Here is a 7,862-nt window from a genome sequence, read left to right as displayed (position 1 = left end):
CTCTGTCTTAGGCTTTCTTAAGGGATTGGCTGTTACTCTTTCACTTCTATTCTTCCATCAAGCATTTTTTCTTCCCTAGCTCTTATTTTTACATCCAACCATAGTCCATTATTTATACAGAAGCCAGAGTAATCTTTAAAATATTAAACCTTTGCGGACACCTGGGTGGCTCAGTCAGTTAAGCATCTGCTTTCTGCTCAATCATGATCCAGGGTCCTGGGATGGAGCCCTGCATTGGGCTCCCTGCTAGGTGGGGAGTCTGCTTCTCCCTCTCCCTCTCCTCCTCCCTCTCTGCTTGTGCTCTCTCTCTCAAATAAATAGATAAAATCTTTTTAAAAATAAAAAGTAAAATATTAAACCTTTGCATTTAATACCCTTTGTACTAAGAATGAAATATAATTCCTCACCACAGACTTATATGATCAGCTCTAACTCCCCTCTGTGACCATACCTCATGACACTCTCCCCTTATCTTACCAAGCAACCGATCTTCACATAATTAGTTCTTTTTGTCATTCATATCTCTGTTAAAATGCTACTCCTCAACAAAGACTTCTCTGATCATTTTCCCTGAAGTACCTCTCTCCCATCACTATCTTCCATTCTGTTTTATTTTTGTCATGACAACTATTCTTACCTAAAATTTTTTGTTCATTTATATATTTGCTTTTTAATTTTATTTATTCTTAAATATTTTATTTATTTGACAGAGAGAGCACGAGAGAGAGAGAGAGAGAGAGAGAGAGCGCACAAGCAAGAGGGGCAGGAGAGGGGGAGAGAGAAGCAGATTCCACACAGAGCAGGGAGTCTGATGCAGGGCTCAATCCCAGGACCTTGGAATCATGACCTGAGCTAAAGGCAGATACTTAACCAACTGAGTCACCCAGGTGCCCTGCTTTTTCGTTTCAGAATATAAGCAGCACAATAATAGGAACTTTCTTCCTCATTGTATTACCAGTTCTTATAGTAGTTCTTGGCACATAGCAAGCATTGAATGAATGAATGAAGTCCTACAAGATTTATTTACTATGTGACATGCACTGTGCTTCATTCTTCTGATAACTCTTTTATTAAATGATCACAATGATCATGTGAAATAGAGTCTATTATTGTCCCCATTTTACAGAGAAATGATATTTAAGGCATAGAGAGATCAAGTGTTTTGCTCAGTTATAGCAGCCCATGTCATTTTTCAGACTTATGATGTATAGTGTATGTTTAAGGTTATTTGTTATAATCAGTTAGGCTTTCTATTAATTTTACATGTGACAACTTTCTCTCAACTAAAGAATGGTTTCCTTGATGAAAAAATGTAGCATTATTGTGTATTTCCTTTTTGGATTTCCACCAGAAGAATTTTGAGAGTAGACATCTGTTGTCTTTGCCCAACCAGCATCCATTTGTCAATCTTCTGGTAAAAGCATCTGGTTTTTCCTTGAGGAATACCCCTTACCTCACCCATTGTAAATCTAGGTGGTTGGATGGGATTAGCCCAAGATCCAGAGGTGGGAGGGTCTGACAGGACTGCTTCATCAATATACTCCAGCCCCTGAACATGGATTCAGGAATAAACGTATGACCCAAATCTACTAATTAGACTTCGTGCTTTGAGGATGTAAATAGGAGAGCCCACTCCCCCTTCCTCCCACCAAAACAAAACAAAGAAGATGGAGCCAATATGAGGAAATCAGAATCGAGAGTTGGAGAAAGCCAGTTTCCCGGCAATACTGTTTGAGTGTCTGCATCCAGCCAGCCTCAGATCATGATCAGCCTCTTTTTAGTTAAATGGACCAATTAATTGATTTTGTGCTTAAGCCAGTTTTAGTTGGATTTCTTTTTCCTTTGCACCTGAAAGAGCCCTGATTCATATATTGTTCAATATATGCCTCTTGATGGTTGGTTGACTATGTGCACATGCAACTTGTACCCAACCCAAGTGTGTGTCGGTGTAGCCTGATTAGAGGCAAAAGAGTATCTTGTGTGACCTTGCGGAAATTCTCACCATGCACCTCTCTGAGCTTTGGGCCCTTGAGTCTGAGGGCAGACTCTCCTTTCTCAGGTGGAGGTCATAACGAGCCAGGCAGTGGTTGCCAATGCTTGGATATCAATTAGTGAAGCTCTAACTGCAGAACCTCTCAGACATGTCCTAAGTGTCTTAATCTCTCAGTGGGCCTTCTCCTCCCAAGGCTTAGGTGGCTGATAATATGTTTGAGCTGTTGATCCTTTCTTTGATCATGCCTTATAGGATTATTCTGTAATGAGATGGTGCTGAGGAACTGAGGCTGTTATTTGGTTGCTTTGTCTCACACTCAGGCCATGTTGCTGGTCTCTAGATTTTGGTTTTCATTCTTCTCCTTCTGCTTGTGCTGGAATAGAAGCCTGTCAATACGCTGTCACCAAAGCAGGTGTCTTCTGATTCTTCTGGCTCTCACCAAACTGTGGAAGTGCCAGAGTAATCTCCAAATAAGAAAATATGGCTTACCAATTCCTTGCACACTTGGGGCATTTTGCTCTCATTATCATCTTATTTTAAAACCCTTGCACCTGATCCTCATGGCAACTTGGGGAGAGTCAGGGCAGGTGCTGTTAGTTTCGTTTTATAGATCCTTGCCTGAATGAGGTATAGAGAGACAGATGCCGTGTAGTAGATCTGTTCCCAGCCCAATGCTCTCATCGTTATACCACCTTAGGACCCTTCGTCCACTCCGTTCTTTGCAATGGCAGATGGTCAGTAATGCTCCTCAGTCTTCAAGACCAGGCTCAAACAACATCTCTGGGTCATCTTCACATACACAGCTGGAAAAGCTCTTCTGAACCCATACAGCCATTCTTCAGGTATTCTTACAGTTTCATAATTTTCCACCTTGTAATGTAATCATTTGTGTGCATTTTTATCTTCTCTTCTAGAATTTAAGCTCCATGGTTCCCTCGGTACATAAATAGCAGAGTGTTTGATCTGTGGTCGGCATTCTGGCAATGTTTATTGAGAGTATGAACAAGTAAATAAATGCTTTAAAAATTTTTTTTCTATAGCTGTAGGGAGAGATGGGGGTGGTATATCTAAAGGGACCAGAATTGTCATTTTCAAAGTACCCAGAGGGCTGTTAGGTGGAAAAAGGGTTGAACTGGCTCTGCAAAATTTCAAAGGGCAGAAATAAGACCAGTGGGTAGACATTTCAGTGAGACATATTTAATTCAATGTAGGATTTCCTATAGTCAGAGCTCCTCAAAGGTGAAGGGCTACTGTGTAAGTTAACAATCTGTGTCATTGAAGATATAAAAGCAGGTATTGGGTGACCAGTTGGCAAGGATAGTGTAGAGATCTGAGGAGGGATGGGGCTGCTAGGCTCCCTTCCTTTTCACACAGCAGTATTCAAGGTCTTTAGTGTAGTTGGCTGTGGAATGTTCTTGAGAGCAAAGCTTATACCCAAGATGCAAATCCTCATTTAATATATACATAGGCAATGGTGACAGTGACTAAGAGTGTAGCCTGTAGGGTCCAAATTCTGGCTCCCCTACTTACTAATGTGTGACCTTGGCAAAGCTACTTAACCTCTCTGAACCTCAGTTTCCTTATCTGTAAAGTGGTGGTCACAGCACAGTACCTACCTCCTACCTCAATGGGATGTTGTGTAGTAATGTACAAGGAGCACTTAGCCTGGCACAAGGAAAGTGCCCCACTGTCCCCATCACCCATCACTTCCCTCTCTAGCTGCTGAGGTCCTATCTCTACTCATGGTATGTGACCTGCGCTTCCTGGGGGCTGGCTCTGTCCTCCCCTTCTGGTACTATCTCAGGTCTCAGGCAAAAGAGGTCTGAGCAAGCCCGCAGGGGCCCCACAGCCTGTGCCCCTTAGCACTCAGTGGACAGCTGACCGTGAGCCTGGAGATCTGAGCCTTTGAGCCTCCAGTTACCTTCCAAAGCCAACAATGTGAGATAAAAACAGAGTAACATTTCTCCAATCTCTTCTGGGATCCTGGATACTGGCACTCGTTAAAGGCAGTTTTCTCCTGAATTTCAGAAGCAAGAGGTCCCTTTTTTGTTTTAAAAGCTTAAAGTCTAACATTGGATTCCCACAAGATTGATGGCAGTTTCTTCAGTTTCCCCCCAAATCCCTGACCTGAATTTCCAGTGCCTGGGTTATTAGTGCATCAACAAAGTATGTTCCTTGGGAAGAGAAAATCCATTCTTGTCCTTTGGTCATTTAGAGAATGGTAAGAGGAGATCTCAAGTCCTCAGCCCACCCCTTGCTTAAGAGCAAAATTGTTCCCAGAGTAAATCTCTGTCCTGCAAGTTTTGAGATTTAATAAAAGTGGAACAAAATTGACTCAGACTCATATAAATTCTTTTATATAAGCTCCTTGATAAGAAATGATTACACATGGTAGGTACTTGAATATGTTTTATATACTTAATATCATCTCCATTTTAAAGAAGAGAAACGAGGTAATGTTTTCACTTCTGCTTTGAAGATAAACACAGGCATGCTAACTCCTCCCGCCCAGCTAATAAGGCATAGAGTTGAGACACCAAAGTAGATCCACCTGACCCCAAGGTTTGGACCATTGCTGGTGACTCCTGTTGCCTTCTGTTAGGAGGACTATAGGAGAGGACTTATTATTTATATAATAAATTTAACAGATTGACCAAACGTTGTAGATCTGACAAGATAACATGCATGTACAATGAGCCAATAGGTACAGCTTCACATTAAGCAGTCAGGCCAACCCTGAGAGGTTGATGTTCATATTCTTGATTCAGAGATAGGAAAACTAGGCACCAGGAACATAAGGGGTTTGCCCAAGGAACCCAAGCTGGGATGCAAACCCTTCTCCATGAGCAACTGGGGGATGTACCCTCTATCATCATGGTTGTTGCCTACAAGAAATATTTTAATTTTTTTTTAATTTTTATTTATTTATGATAGTCACAGAGAGAGAGAGAGGCAGAGACATAGGCAGAGGGAGAAGCAGGCTCCATGCACCGGGAGCCTGATGTGGGATTCGATCCGGGGTCTCCAGGATCGTGCCCTGGGCCAAAGGCAGGCGCCAAACCGCTGCGCCACCCAGGGATCCCGACAAGAAATATTTTAAAAACCATGCTCAAATATGCCTTCTTTAATTTTTTCAAAACACAGTAAAGAATCTTCTTGGAGTCTCTCAGTGATTCAACAATCGTGGCAGGGCAGGTTTTAGGTACCCTGTTTCAGTAATGATGGGTCTGAGGCTAGAAGGTTTGCTTAATGTCAAACAAGGAGACCAGGCAGCAAGATGGGTTTGAACCAGCTGTTCTCACTTATGGGAAACTCTGCTTTGGTTCTCCTTTGTTTAGTGTTTTGTCCTGCCTGACTCCCTAATTCTTTGAATTGTTAAGTTTCTCTTGACCACTTAGGATCTCTAATCTGGTGCTCCTTAGAGCCTCCTCTTCCCCATCTTTCATGTAGTCCACACATTGTATGCCAGGTAGTTGTCAAGGGGAGAGTTGACCTGAAAAGGAGTCAGCCTGCTTTCCCCGTTGCTTCCCCACTCCTTCTTTCCCTGGGCCCCATTTACTGGCACCTGTTCTACCCCTCAGCTACCCCAGACTTCATGAACAAATTGTGTTTTATAAACTGTTTATGTAGCCCAAAGTGTGACTTTCATGTAGAAGTCAGTGTGAGAGTGGGAAAGGTCAGAGACAAATTCTTAGAGACAAGAGAGCTTGGTATTGAGAAACTAGTCTGATAAAGTGTGTTCAAGTGTCTGTTTGGTCCCTTGTTAGCCGTGTGACTTTAGGCAAGTTAATTAACTTTTCAACCTTGTTTCCTAATCTGTTAAATGAGCTAATTTATAAGGTTATTGTGAAGATCACAGGAGATAATTAATATGAACTGTTCAACACAAAGCATGTGCTCTTTTATTATGGTGCCAAATAAATGGGTAGATAAGACTTATATAAATTAATTACAATATAAAGCAGTGACTGTATTTTAATGAATGCTCAACCCCAGTGCCTACCTCAGGGTTTCGTATAAAGTCGAGGTTCTAGGTCTATAGCTGTGGGTGCCATCTGTTGAATGCTCTTCTTGCTCCAGGCGTGTGCTAAGAATTTAGCATGCATTATGTCATTTAACCTTCCAGCAACCCCTGGGGAGGATAGTATCGCTCTCTTACAGGTGTTACAGATGATGAAGTTGAGGCTTAGAGAATTTAAGTGATTCACCCACTGTCATGTGGTTTATTTTAAAGATGTGGAGAGTCTGGGTTTGAGGTCAGTTATAGCTGACTCCCAAGCCTGTGTTCACTTGCTTATTCCGTGAGTAATTCATTTATTCAGGCAGCATCCTTTGAGTATCTCCACAGGGAGAGGTCTTGGATTTAGTGCTGGGAATGCTGTGGGGATGATGACATAGTTCCTGCACATAAGGAATTCATCTGGGAGACAGAGCTCTCTAACATGGGGAGGGGAGGACGAGTGTCATGAGGTCACTCATGCAGGGACTGTGGACACACTCAGAGGGACTTGTTGTCTCCTGAAGGAGGTGGACTTCAGACTTTGGGGAGGGCCAATGGTAGATCAAGGAGGGTAGAGTATTCTAGAGAGTAAGCTTAGGAGGAGCCAAGGGTTAGAAGAACTCCCTTGGAAGGTAGCCTATGGGTCTCAGCCAAGGATATGGAGGAGACCAGTGAGGAATAAAGCTGACAGGAAACATGAAATCCAAACTGTGGCTAAGGCAAGGTAGGCAAAGTTGAGTTAGCAATGAACCCACATTTGGTTCTATGGGAGCTCGCACCCTCAGAAAGCATTTGCCAGAACATGAGAAAGTTATGATGAGTTTGCAGTGTTTTTGTTTTTCATGAGACAATCTTTCATCCCAGAGTTGGAGGCTATGCATTTCAGGTAGGTGGGCAGGGTCAGAAAGGTCATTTAAGGCAATAGGAGTTTTGGGCTTAACTCACGTCAGGTACTGGGACTCAGCTGTTCCACTTTCAGGAAGTTGTGAGCACAGAATGAGCTCACGAGGTGAGCTTTTTGCAAGCCCCAAAGGACTGTGTTCACTGGGGGTTGACTGTCACTAAGGAGATGTGAGGATGGGCCTGTTTCTCTGCTGTTACTGCCAGGGGACAGTCCTGCTGCTTCTGTGGAGCTCCTTGAAGAGGCCCTGCTGGGCATTTTCTGCAGCTGCATTGCAGCCACGTTGCCTTACACTGCTATTCTACTGGCCACTCAGAAGGTTATTGAGTTATCCAACACTCTGGGAGCACTGCAGGTAGGAAGCACCTCCCACAAAGTACATTTGCTTCTTGTGATTACATTGCAATCTATAAAGGAAGGACAGTTCCCATATTTATGTATGGGTTTTCAGAGGAATGTGAAAGCAAGCAATTGAACATATGCTATGTTTTCTGTTTTTTTTCTATTAAATATTTTTTAAAAATTGAAGTATGGTTGACATACAAAGTTATATTAGTTTCAGGTATACAAATAGTGATTTAACAACTCTATACATTAAACAATGGCTTACCGCTATAAGTGTAGTTGCCATCTGTCACCATACAAAGTTGTTACAATATTATTGACTATATTCCCTATGTTGTACTTTTCATCCCCATGAGTTATTTATTTTATAACTGGAAGTTTGTACTTCTTTTTAAAATATTTTTTTTAAAGACAGAGCAAGTGAACAGGGGGAGGGGCAAAGTGAGAGGGAAAGAGAGAATTCCAAGCAGACTCCCTGCTGAGCATGGAGCCGATGCAGAGTTTGATCCTAGGACCTTGAGTTCATGACCTGAACCAAAATGAAGAATCAGATGCTTAACTGACTGAGCCACTCGGGTGCCCCTGAACTCTTGTTCTTCTTAATTGCCTTCATCTGCTTCATC

Source organism: Canis lupus, chromosome 4 (genome assembly GCF_048164855.1).
Source record: "Canis lupus baileyi chromosome 4, mCanLup2.hap1, whole genome shotgun sequence".
NCBI lineage: Eukaryota > Metazoa > Chordata > Mammalia > Carnivora > Canidae > Canis > Canis lupus.
The sequence above is the reverse complement of the archived record's forward strand: the minus strand, read 5'-3'. Positions refer to the sequence as shown.